Source organism: Suncus etruscus, chromosome X (genome assembly GCF_024139225.1).
Source record: "Suncus etruscus isolate mSunEtr1 chromosome X, mSunEtr1.pri.cur, whole genome shotgun sequence".
Classification (NCBI taxonomy): Eukaryota; Metazoa; Chordata; class Mammalia; order Eulipotyphla; family Soricidae; genus Suncus; species Suncus etruscus.
In genome coordinates this window covers 92359140-92373203 of record NC_064868.1, presented here as the reverse complement: position 1 = coordinate 92373203, position 14064 = coordinate 92359140, and the positions used below count along the sequence as shown (strand labels likewise).

The 14064-nt window shown below is 38.3% G+C and overlaps 1 non-coding gene across 1 annotated transcript; it reads left to right on the top strand.

Moving 5' to 3' along the window:
- Positions 1–10182: 10182 nt before the first annotated feature.
- On the top strand, positions 10183–10289 carry LOC126000225 (U6 spliceosomal RNA). Its single transcript, XR_007492582.1, has one exon. It is a non-coding gene; the product is annotated as a U6 spliceosomal RNA (small nuclear RNA).
- The last annotated feature ends 3775 nt before the right edge of the window (positions 10290–14064 follow it).

The following is a 14064-nucleotide window of genomic DNA, read 5'->3' as shown; positions in this document are numbered from 1 at the left end:
GACATTTGATTACTGTTTTAATTTCATCAATGGTGATGGGGGTGTTTAGATATGCTACATCCTCTTCCTTCAACCGTGGAAGATTATAAGAGTCCAAGAATTTATCCATTTCTTCCAGGTTCTCATTTTTAGTGGCGTAGAGTTTTTCAAAGTAGTTTCTGATTACCCTTTGAATCTCTGTCATATCAGTAGTGATCTCTCCTTTTTCATTCCTGATACGAGTTATCAAGTTTCTCTCTCTCTCTTTCTTTGTTAGGTTTGCCAGTGGTCTATCAATCTTGTTTATTTTTTCAAAGAACCAACTTCTGCTTTCGTTGATCTTTCGGATTGTTTTTTGAGTTTCCACTTCGTTGATTTCTGCTCTCAGCTTTGTTATTTCCTTCTGTCTTCCTATTCTTGGGTCCTTTTGTTGAGCATTTTCTAGTTCTATTAGCTGTGTCATTAAGCTACTCAGGTAAGCTCCTTCTTCCTTCCTGATGTGTGCTTGCAAAGCTATAAATTTTCCTCTCAGTACTGCTTTTGCTGTGTCCCATAGGTTCTGAGAGTTTGTGTCTTTATTGTCATTTGTTTCCAGGAACCTTTTTATTTCCTCCTTGATTTCATCTCGGACCCACTGGTTATTGAGCATGAGGCTGTTTAACTTCCAGGTGTTAAAGTGTTTCTTCTGAGTCCCTTTGGAGTTCACAAATAATTTCAGAGCCTTGTGGTCAGCGAAGGTAGTCTGCAAAATTTCTATTCTCTTGATCTTATAGAGGTATGTTTTATGTGCCAGCATGTAGTCTATCCTGGAGAATGTCCCATGTACATTGGAGAAGAATGTGTATCCAGGTTTCTGGGGATGGAGTGTCCTATATATATCCACTAGGCCTCTTTCTTCCATTTCTCTCCTCAGGTCTAGTATATTCTTGTTGGGTTTCAGTCTGGTTGAACTGTCCAGTGTTGACAAAGCCGTGTTAAGGTCCCCCACAATTATTGTGTTGTTGTTGATATTATTTTTCAGATTTGTCAACAGTTGTATTAAATATTTTGCTGGCCCCTCATTCGGTGCATATATGTTTAGGAGAGTGAATTCTTCCTGCTCTACGTACCCCTTGATTAATATAAAATGTCCGTCTTTGTCCCTTACAACCTTCCTGAGTATAAAGTTTGCATTATCTGATATTAGTATGGCCACTCCAGCTTTTTTATGGGTGTTGTTTGCTTGGATAACTTTTCTCCAGCCTTTTATTTTGAGTCTATGTTTGTTCTGACTATTCAGGTGCGTTTCTTGTAGGCAGCAGAAGGTTGGATTGAGTTTTTTGATCCATTTAGCCACTCTGTGTCTCTTAACTGGTGCATTTAGTCCATTAACGTTGAGAGAAAGAATTGTCCTGGGATTTAACGCCATCTTTATTTCAAAATTTGGTGTGTCTTTTGGGTAGTCTTGTCTTAGATTAGGTCTTTCAGTTTTTCTCTTAAGACTGGTTTTGTGTCTGTGAAGTTTCTGAGCTGTTTTTTGTCTGTGAAACCATGTATTCTTCCATCAAACCGGAAAGTGAGTTTTGCTGGGTATAGTATTCTGGGTGAAGCATTCATTTCATTCAGTCTTGTCACAATATCCCACCACTGCTTTCTGGCATTGAGCGTTTCTGGTGACAGGTCTGCTGTAAATCTCAGGGAAGCTTGCTTGAACATGATTTCCCCTTTTGATCTTGCTGTTTTCAGAATTCTGTCTCTATCTGTGGGATTTGTCATTGTGACTAGGATGTGTCTTGGGGTGGTTTTTCTGGGGTCTCTTTTGGTTGGTACTCTTCGGGCATGCAGGATTTGATCACATATATTCTTTAGCTCTGGAAGTTTCTCTTTAATGATGTTCTTGACCATTGATTCTTCCTGGAAATTTTCTTCCTGGGTTCTGGGACTCCAATGATTCTTAAGTTGTTTCTGTTGATCTTATCATAGACTTCTATTTTCGTCTGTTCCCATTCTTTGACTAATTTTTCCATTGTCTGCTCATTTGCTTTAAGTTTTTTGTCCAATCTCTCCTGCTGTATGGAATTGTTATGTATCTCATCTTCCACAGCACCAAGTCTATTCTCAGCTTCTGATACCCTGTCCCAGAGCTTATCCATTTTGTCATTCACTTCGTTTACTGACTTTTTCAGTCCTGTTAGTTGACATGTTATTTCAGTTTGGAGTTTTGTCATTTCTGCCTTCATATTTTCTTGGTTCTTATTAGTGTTCTGTTCATCTTGATCCATGGTTTCTTGGAGTCTGTTGAGCACCTTCCATATTGCTATTCTAAAGTCCTTATCTGAGAGGTTGATTAGTTGTTCAGTCATTATCTGGTCCTCAGAATTGTCATCTTCATTCTCTATGTCTGATGCTGGCCTGCGTTGTTTCCCCATTGTCACACTTGTATTGTGGGTTTTTCTACGTGTTGTGGTGGTATTCATTGTCTATATGATGTAGGCAGTACACTCCTCTGGCTCCTCCCTTTCTGGATGGGCTGACTTGCCTCTAAGGGAGGGGAGTCCTCCGTGGATAAAGCCTCACACTGGGTCAAATCTAAGGCCCGAGCATGCAACAGAGAAGACAGTCCAGAGAGAAATGTTTGCTTCTGTGATATAGCGCCGTTCTTAGTGTGATTTTTCCTTCTTGTTGCAATGGAGTTCTTTCCTTAGAAAGAGTGCACGGGGAGCGGCCGTGCTCCTCTGAGCCTCTTTTTGCCCCACTCGCAAGAGTTTCACGCAAGAGGACAGTAGACAGACATAGACAGGTCACACTCACAGTCTTTCACAGCTGAGCCCCACTGGGCCGGTGTACTTTCGCGGATTTTCCCCGCCTGGTGTCACACACAGGGAGCCAGCTTTTGCAAAGGTTAGCCGGGTTTTATGCTCTGAAGTCCCTCCCTGAAAATGGCGTCTGGGCGAGCGAGGTTTCTGGAGGCTCTTTTTGCCCCACTCGCAAGAGTTTCACGCAAGAGGACAGTAGACAGACATAGACAGGTCACACTCACAGTCTTTCACAGCTGAGCCCCACTGGGCCGGTGTACTTTCGCGGATTTTCCCCGCCTGGTGTCACACACAGGGAGCCAGCTTTTGCAAAGGTTAGCCGGTTTTTTCAGGCATAACATTTTTAACACCAATTCCACCACCATTGTCAACTCCCATCACCAGTGCTTCCATATTCCAAAGTTCAGTCATTTTCAACTTAAATCTCATGTTTTTAGTGTTGATCTGTGCTTGATATTTACAGCTATCCCACTCTCCCACATCACCAACATAGCTGAAGCCCTGACCCCTATTCCACCATTGCTTCCCTTTCTCATCTTCCTTTCTGCCTTGATTTCCTTCTTTCCCTGTTCTTCTCATCCCTAAGCTCTGGAGTTAAGGGTGATGTAGGCATAACCCTTTACTACATTATATTTTCTCATTCTATATACCACAAATAAGTGAAATTATCCTGTATTTGTCTATCTTCTGTCTAACTTCATTTAACATGTCTTCTTCCAGCTGCATCATCAACCAGGTTGTAACAAATCACATGACTTCATTGCTCTTTGCAGCTGCATAGTATTCCATTGTATATATACAAATATACGTGTGCATATATTACAATATACAACTTATATACTACATCTCCATAGAGTTAAATTGAAGATACCCCTGGGAATCCTATGCTAGAGAATTTTGCCTACTTTCTTCATGAATTCTCATCTATTGCCTATTTTCCTTATGGATCCTCATCTAATCTTGAGGTGTAATCTGATATGCAGTTTAATAATCCATTAATCTATTATTGGTCACCTGGGTTGATTCCATACCTTAGTTATTGTACTACATGCAGCAATGAATAATGGTGTGTATACATCCTTTTGAATGATTATTTTAAATCCTGCAAATAGATATCCAAAAGTGAAATTTCTGGATCATACGACAGTTCAATTCTAAGTTTATTGAGGATTTCTCATCCCATTTCCACAGGACTTGAACCAGACAACATTTTCTCCAACAATCCATACAATTTTTATTACTATAACTTTATTGTATAATTAAAAATTTAGGACATGCAATACCTACTGTCTTTTTTTCTTGGGATTTCTTTGATTATTCAGGGAATTTCTTGGTTCCATACAATTTTTTGGGTTTTCTTTTAACTGTATTACTTTGTATAAAGAACACTTTATTGCCATATTTATCAAATATTATTTATCAAATATTATCAAATAATCTTTATTACCAGTCAACTTTGGCTGACAATAAGGTAACTATGAGTAGTCAGCCACTTTGTAATCAAAAAACTTGCACAGATTGCTTTTCAAGTCCTTCTTTTCCCTTGAACATATGTCTTGCTTGTCTTTCTTTTTTGCTTTCTCAACTCTGGAGGTATCTATATCTTCCTTTTTGCATATATTTCCCCCTCTTTCTCTCCTCTCATATCTTCATAGGCAAATTTTGTTCAATGCAAACTACCTTGCTTCACTAACAACAGAACAAAATCTTTAAATATTTCAGTAGCAAAGTGATAACACCTCTAAGTCAGAAAATGTAGGTTATGTATGAAAGAAGTAATCATGCTTTGGTTTTAGACATTTCCTAGATCTCAGCTTAAGAGAAAAAGCAACACTTTAGGTTGTAGCCAAATTCCCTGACCCTGATCTGGTCTCTGGTCACCATCTTCACCTCTTCCAGTACCTAGTCATGCAATAAAACACACAATCCATTTTGTGTATCAACATTTATACACATATATACCTCCTTAGAAGTATAGGGAAAGGACACTGACCTCAAGATTCTATAGTTATGTTAATTTTAAATGAAGGAGAAAGATTACCATTCCTTATGATACTGCAAAAAGTTCTGTTGATCAATTCCCCAGGAAAATGGTTAAAACTACCAAAAACATCAAAAAAGATACAGAGGTAAGCCACTGGACTTATAGGCAGCTCACTATGGTTTGAATTCTGGCATCAGATATGATTCTTTGAATACTGCCAAGAATGACCTCTGTAAAAAATCTTGGCCCAGAAAAATGAATATTATTACTGATCCATGTTATAGAATTTTTTCAGACAACCTCCCACCCACATACACTCAGTTACTCTTTTTTTAATTTTAGCAATATATTCTGTTTAATGCATTACAAATATCATTTCAACAGATTCTCAATATAAAAAGTGATTTCTTAGATATTATCTCATTTTATCATACAAAGACTTCAAAATCAAGTTCATAGTTTACATATACAAAATAGTTCAGTTGTAATTTGCCTCCTTTAAAGTGAAATAAGTATTTGTTGTCATAGTGAACAGTGTATATTTAAAGCAAGAAAGATTACTTAGTGGGTTTAAGCAAACTTTTTTTAAGTCTTCATTAATGGAAAAGCATTTAGGTAAGCTGAATAAACATTAACTGACCAGTTCATTTTAGAAATAAAATCTGTTCACTCTCCTGAAACTTTCTGAGTGAATTTTTTGAATTTCCATACAGTTCATTTTCAGACAAAACTAAATAGCTCTCTGGTAACTTGGAGAAGATCACAGTCTTGGAAATGAAACATGGCAGAATTATGCTGGGGGGGGAGAAGAAATGAGTTTCTGTCCCACCCAGACCTCCACCAAAAGGGCACTGAGGAACAGAAGGAATAAGTTACTTTGTGATCAACCCTGGGGTACCACATCTAGTACATTACATAAATGTTAAAACTGATTTTCCCATGAGAGAATCCTGTTTCTGACCAACATCATTGTAACACATAAATCAGCCCCATCTTCTCTGGGAGAATGAATGTGTTTAGCATCCTTTGTCCTTTCTTTTAAGAACCTGGCTTCTGTAACCAAACTCTTAGTGAGGGATTCTTCATATTCTTAGATATCTGCTGTCAGAAAAACAGAAAGAAAACATTCTCTTGAGCGCAAGGTATTCCAGGGAATTGATGTTGGTCTTTCCTCTTGTGAGGCACTGATAATGCACAGCATGTTTGCTGGTGCAAGCCTGGGAGCATTTTGGCATTATTCCCCAAAAGCAGATCTATGGGACCAGCATTCTTATAGGAAGAATGAAAATGTTGTGTGCTTTTTTTTCTTTTTCTTTTTTTCTTTATTTAAACATCTTGATTACAAATATGATTGTGATTAGTTTTCAGTCATGTAAAGAACACCCCCCTTCACCAGTGAAACATTCCCACCACCAATGTCCAAAATCTCCCTCCATCCCTCCCCACCCCCACCTGTACTCTGGACAGGCTTTCCAGTTCCTGCTCTTTCTTTGGCCATTACTGAGCCCACTCCCTCACCACCACTCAGCTATTCTTGAATCAACAGCTGGTTTTATTGCTGCAGAGATTAGCTCCTGTCATGATTTACTTGTTTTATTGCATAGAATCCCTTAACCAGCCTGGCCAAGAGACAAGGGTCACTCTCTGAAATTTTAGGAATTCCCTAAATTAATCAGGTCCAGAGATGGGGCCTCCTTCTGAAAAGAATCATCTGTTGAAGTTTGACTGAGAACTAGCCACTCATGGACCTTGTAACTGTAACCCCGTTCCCCATTGCTATGAACCCTCTTATCTTCTCATGCATATCTGCTCTGGGAAAGAACTGTGTTAGGAGCTGCCTGACCAGTGGCTGTGGCCCAACCATGCCTTGCCACAGACCTCAAATAATTATACCAAAAGTCAGTTATTTAAAGCCTCATGAAATAGTCTTGCTAAATAACAAAAATATAAAACTTTAAGAAAATCCACAATATTTTATAAAAGTAAGGAGAAACATTGCTCAAAAAGCTACAGTACATGCTGTGCATGTGGGAGCCTCATATTCTATTCTAAGCACCACTTGGTATGCCAAACACTGCTATGAGTGGCCCCTGAGCACTGTTCCAGAAGAATTCCCTGTCTACCATAGGCGTGACCCCAACCTCCCCAAATAAGCAAATAAAGTGTGAAAATGTAGCACTTACTGCTCTATATTTCCTACCTCACAGTTCAATAAGGTAGAGATACCAGATATAAGAAATAACAAGAAAATAGTGAAAAGGAAAGAACAATAGAAATAGATCAAAAGATCTGGAGGCCTAGAAATTATTAACCACATATTTAAGATAATCATATTTAAAATGTTACAGAAGTTAAAAAATGAGAAATTTTCAGAAAAGTAACAAGTATAAAAATTATACAACAAATTCTAAAATATAATTACTGATAGTCAAAATTAATTGACAATTATAAAAATGAAATCATGATAGAAAACAAATAAACTGAGAGATAAGGAAATATACAAAGTGAAGAGAATACGAAATCAATGACAAACACATGAAGCAGAGAGGATATGTGAATGAATCAAACAAAAGTTAATAATCAAGTAACCACAGCATCTAAAGTTGAAGAGATAATAACTTTCCTATAGTGAAAGACTATGCAGGTTAACCCATGGATACAAGAAGTCTTATAAATGCAAGAAGGATAAAAATAAATAAAATTATTTCTAAGTACATTCCCTTAAGCCTAGATTACCTTCAGGTAGGAATGTCCTGGGATTACCATGACAAATGATTACAAATTTATTGGCTATCAACAACAAAAACTGTTTGTAGTTTTAGAGAACAGATACCTGAAATTAGTATCACAGGGTGGAGATACAGATGACAGCGAAATATGCTCCTTCCATTTGCTCTATGGGAGAGTCTGCCCTTTACTACTTGCAGCTTTTTATAGCCATCAACATTACTTGGATTATAGTGACATCACTTTAATCTCTATGTCCACACATGGCCTTATTCTCCCTTTTTGTGTCAAGTCTCTGTTATTCTTTTACACAGATACTTACACATTTGGGTTCCAACTAGATAATTCAGGCTTATTTCCCTATTTTAAGATTCATAAATGTTCATATAAAGTAATATTTATAAATTGCAGAAATTTGGATAATATTTCTTTTTTAAACAAATTTAAAATTAGATCACCATGAGATGCAGTTATAAATTTGTTCATGATTTAGTTTTAGTTATATAATCTCTAACACCCATTCCTCACCAGTGTACAATTCCTGTCACCATTGTTCCCAGTTGCCCTCTTGCCCTCCTCCTCCACAGCATTACCTCTATGGATGACATTTTTCTTCTTTTTCTCTCTATCTCTCACTCCCTCTCCCTTTATTTCCTTTTAGACACTGTGTTTTGTAATATTGTTATTGAAAGGATATCATGTATAACACTTTATCTCTTTTCAGCATCCTGTTCTTGTCCAGAGTAATCATTTCCAACTATCATAGTGGTCCCTTCTCTGCCCTCACTGCACTTTTCTACTCTTTGTGGCAAGCTTCCTACCATGGACCTATCTTTCAGGTCTTCATCTCTATTATCTTTGGGCATTATTACCATAGTATCTTTTCTTTAATATCCTACAAATGAATGTGATCATTCTATGTCAATCCCCGTCTCTCTAACTCATTTTGCTCAGCATAATACTCATCATATCAGTCCATGTATAAGCAAATTTCATGACTTCATTATTTTTTTGGTACTTCGACCATACTCGGTGACGCTCAGGGGTTACTCTTGGCTATGCACTCAGAAATCGCTCCTGGCTTGGAGGGACCATATGGGATACCAGGAGATCCAACCATGGTTCGTCCTAGGCTAGCGCAGGCAAGGCAGATGCCTTACTGCTTGTGTCACCCTCCAGTCCCTCATGACTTTATTTTTACTAACAGCTACATAATAGTCCATTGTAGATGGAATGTAGATATATGAATGCAGATATAACAAGTTTCTTTATCTACTTATCTGTTCTAGGGCACTTATGTTGTTTCCAGATTCTGGCTATTATGAATAATGCTGCTATGAACAGAGGAGTGAATGTAGATGTCTTTTTTGCATTGTGTTTTTGAGAACCTAGTGTATATTTCAAGAAGCAGCATTTATGGCTCATATCCGAGTTAAATTTTTAGCTTTTTAATGAATATCCATATTGTTTCCAGAAAGTCTGGACTAGATGTCATTCTCAACAATAGTGAATGAGAGTCCCTTTTTCCACACATCACTAAGGCACTGGTAGTTCTTAATTTTTATGATAATATATGCCAGTCTCTGTAGTATGAGATGATATTTCATTGCTGTTTCCTGATGAATAATAATGTGGAACATTTTTTCATGTGACTTTGGGCCATCTGTTTTTCTTCTTTGAGGAAGTTTCTGTTCATCTCTTTTGCCCACTTTTTTCATGGAGTTGGATGCTTTTTCTTGTTAAACTCTACCTGTTCCTCATGTCTTAGATATTAATCCCTAATCAAATAGGTATTGGATGAATAGTTTTTCCCATTCTATGGGTAGTCATCATTTCTTTTGAGGTACAGAAGCTTCTCAGTTTAACGTACTCCCATTTTTTGTCTTTACTTGACATCTTCACTTGTTACTTTTTCTTGTTTGACCAATGATGTTTCATCCTTCAATGTCTTGGACCTGTCTGCCTACATTTTCCTTTATGTATCTTATTGTTTCAGAAATATCCATGATATATAAAGGATTTACAGAGATCAAAACCAATAAATGCCAAAAAAACCCCATAAAAATTGGAGAGAAGAGAAACAGATACTTCCTCAAAGAAAAACTATAGATATAGATGGCTAATAGGTATATGAAAAATTGCTCATGGACACTTATTAGAAAAATGTAAATCCAAACAACAGTGAGCTGTCATCTCACACTAGTGATAGTGGTAAATATTAAAAAGACTGTGAACAGGGCCGGAGAGATAGCACAGCGCTAGGGTGTTTGCCTGATACACAGCTGACCCAGGATGGATGGTGGTTCGAATCCCAGCATCCTATATGGTCCCCGAGCCTACCAGGAGATTTCTGAGAGCAAAGCCAGGAGTAGCCCCTGACAGCCACTGGGTGTGACCCCAAAACAAAACAAAAAGACTGGGAGCAACCAGCATAGGCAGGGATGTGGTGATAAAATAAAACTCACCCATTCTTGGTGGAATGTTACCTGATTCAGTCTTTATGGAAAGCAGTATGGAGATTTCTCAGAAATAATAGAACTACCATATGATCTAAAGATTCCACTTTTGGGCATCTACCTCCCCCAAAGCAAAGAAAAAATTAGAAAAGATAGAGACACACATAGTTTCATTATAGTGCTTATTAAAACAGTCAGGATATAGAAACAACTCGAATTTTCAATAAGAGATTAATAAATAGTGCTCACTTCGGCAGCACATATACTAAAATTGGAACTATACTGAGAAGATTAGCATGGCCTCTGCACAAGAATGACACACAAATTCGTGAAGTGTTCCATATTTAAAAAAAGAGAATGATAAATAATAGATTGTGATATGTGTATACCATGGAATACAACGTAACTGTAAGAAAAGATGAACTTATGGAATTTGCTGCAACTTGGATAGAACTGGAGAAGGGCATCACGTTAAATGAAATAGTTCAGTGGGCCAAGGACAAATACTCGAAGATCTCATTCATTTGTACAATAAAGAAAGAATAAACAAGAAAATATATAGTACCACACAAAAAGAAACCCTTGGTCCTGAAATACAAAACCAATTACAAAGCAGAAGGCAAAAAAAAAAAAAAAAACACACAAGGCAAGAGGTGGCTACTTGAACTATGGTAGTAGTGGGCTGGAGTCAATTTGGATGTCATCGCCATTAACTTTAATACTGTTGTAACTGCCTGCACTCTAATAAATACATTGTAATTATTTGTTAAATAAATAGATTTCCATGGTTTTTTTTGGGGGGAGGCCACATCTGGTGATGCTCAGGCAATACTCCTGGTCATGTGCTCCTGGCTTGAGGGACCATATGAGACTCTGAGGGATTGAATCGCAGTCCATCCTAGGTCAGCCATGTGCAAAGCAAATGCCCTACCACTTGCGCGCCACAGCCCCCGCCCCAGATTTCCATGGTTTTGAGACGTAATTTTCCTGCCCGAATTCAGTGATAAATCAAGTAAGCTTGGGTAACCCTGGTTTAAATAAAATTTTGGTTTTGTTTTTATCAATAAATTGCCAATTTTTAGCACCAGTTTTACAATAGATTTTCTTTTCATTGACTTGTTTTTCTATCTTGGGTATACTTGTGAGGGTTTATTTCAAGGTTATTTATTCCCATTTCTGTGTCTATCTACTACTGATTTTCCTTCATCATTTTGCTTTTGATTAAGGCGCAAGAATGGTAACATTGGGTCTCTGTGTTTGCCCACCATTCCCAGGTTCATCAATATTTTCAAGATTAGAAGGTAGAAAACTTTACTGGAAAATAGTAGAGAAAAAAGGATCTCTTCATGTGGGAAGGAACTTAGTACAGGACTAAGTTAAAAGCAAGTGATTTTGTGTGGGTCCTTTTAAAAGCATGTTGCATTTCTTATCAATTATCAAAAAGGATACAAATAATGTGAGGGTCCTAGGGAATGGTCTGGCTGGTTTGGAGTTATCTTTCTGGCCTTAGGCATCTCCATTATATTAGTCTCCTAGTGAGTCTAAGGTCAGGGCTGAATATTTAAAGCTAGGGAATGAAGGAAATATTTCAAAATATAGGATGAGGCAGACCCAAATAGATCTTATAGCAGCTGGCAAGGGGAAACTGAGACTTCCTCTTTCAGTTATGATTTTGAGTTTTTGAATGGGGGAACCCTTGCCAGTGCACAGGGCTTACTCCTCACTTTGAACTCAGGGATCACTCCAAGCAGGGCTTGGAACAGAAGCTGAGGTGCTGAGGATCAAACCCGGATTGGCTGCGTGCTAGGAGGGCACCCTTCCCTCTGTACTACACCTCTGACTCCTAAAATAATTTCTTGTTTTTAGAATTCTATACTTATTCCTCCCAAATTCTAGAATATGTTTTTAGTTCCTCCTTTGTTGCTGGAGTGCAGGTGAAGTTAGAACTAAATCTAATCCAGACAAGGCTTGGAGGCCTCAGAGATCAAAGACCCATTTCTGGAGCCTGTGAAGCACTTGAGATACAAAATTCCAGACTGGCCTACAAAGCCTTGCTCAGAATATCAAAGATACTGTTTAGGTCAAAAGGTCTAAGTCCCACCACAGCAATGAACTGAGGTGAGGGGGCAAAGTTGTATAGTAACAAATTTGGCAGAGCAAAAGGCACACACTTGCCATTTCGGCTCATGCCCCCTGCATTTCCTCTCCTGAGTTGCAGCTACTCATACTTTAGAACCCACTGCCCCATTCTGGGGAGTGACCTGCAACACGACTTCCCTTCTTGGTCTGCAGGCTGGCTTCTTCTCACGGAGCTTTGTGTTCCCGCCGGAGCATCTTGGTTTTCCTTCCCTTTAGTTATTCCAGTTCTGGAAATCAGACCCGGAACTTCACACATACAAAGTAAATGCTGGACCACTGAGCTAAAGTCTCACCACTTCCAGAGAAACTTTATTCTCTTCCAGATCCATAAAAATTCTTGCAAGAAACAGTGGTACATATACACAATGAAATATTATGCAGCCATCAGGAGAGATGAAGCATGAAATTTCCATGTATATGGAATCTATTATGCTGAGTGAAATAAGTCAGAGGGAGAGAGAAAGATGCAGAATAGCCTCACTCATATATTGGTTTTAAGAAAAATGAAAGACATTCTTGCAATAATTTTCAGAGACAAAAGAGAGGAGGGCTGGAAGCTTCACTTCCTGAAGCTCACCACAAAGAGTGATGAGTGTAGGTAGAGAAATAACTACATTGAGAAATATCCTACAATGAGAATGAAGGAGGGAAGTAGAAAGCCTGTCTACAATACAGGCAGGGGGTGTGTGGGGAGGAGGGAGATTAGGGACATTGGTGATGGGAATGTTGCACTGGTGAAGGGGAGTGTTCTTTACATGACTGAAACCCAACCATAGTCATATTTGTAATCAAAGTGTTTAAATAAAGATATTAATTTAAAAATAAGAAAAAATTCTTGCAGAACTGTTTATAGGAATTGCATCATCTCTTGTCCATCAGTTTAATGAAGGCAAGACCAGTGAGAACATTTGTTATGCTGCTATGCATTTGTGTAGCTGGTATGTTGCCACAGTTGATCTATTCAAGTGATTGAATTTATGATCATAAAGTTGTTTTTAGGATGCTGTTATGATCCATTTGCTATGCATAGGAGAGCAGCGATGTTCCCTTTAATTTGTGACACTGGCAATCCGTGACTTCAGCCTTACTCTCCTGGTTAGACTGAAGAGAGTTGGATCCGTTTTGTTGACCTTTAAATAACTTGCTTTTGTTTTATGTGATTTTTATATTGTTTTCTTGTTTCCAATTCATCAGTCTGATTTTTATTGTTTCTTCTCTTGAAGTTGCTTTCAAGTTTTTTCCTCTTTAGTTGACTAGATGAGAATTTAGGTTCTTAAATCTAGAGATATTTTTTCCTTCTATTGCAGGCAGGAAGATAATGGGGCCCTGGAGATGTTTGACCATAGAAACTTTGTCTGGAACCTAAACCAGCAGAAAGGTCCCCAAGAGAGGCCTCACCACTGTAACCAAGGCTGAGCTGAGAATATTCAAACAGACCACCAAGTGCTTCTACCTCTTGGACTTGGCAACTAGCCCAGGAAGGGAGTGAGTTTGGGGAGGAGGAGGGGAAGTTTTCAAAATGGTCTATAAATAAGGACAGAAGGAAAACTTGGGTTTCCTCTGACCCACATAAGCCTAAGATTTGTACTTTGTTACTTTACTGTGAAACCTTAACCCAGAAACATGAACATTACTGTGGCTGACCCATGCTTATGGAGGTTTTTTCAGGTTTTCTTTCAAGAGATTCCCCCCACCCCAGCTAGTCTTAAGTAAACCCTCCTATTAACTGCTAATATTAACCTTTGCCAATGACTGTTTGCTTATTGCTGCAGACATTAGCTCCTGTCATGATATGCTTGTTTTATTGCACGAACTCCCTTAACCACCCTGGCCGAGAGACAGAGGCTGCCTTCTGAAAGTGCAGGAATTTCCTTGATTAGTCATTTCTAGAGATGGGGGCTTACTTCTGAAAAGAACCATTTGTTGAAGTTTCACTGAAAATACCATTTTTTTGTTTTTCACAACAAGTTCCATAGATCACCTT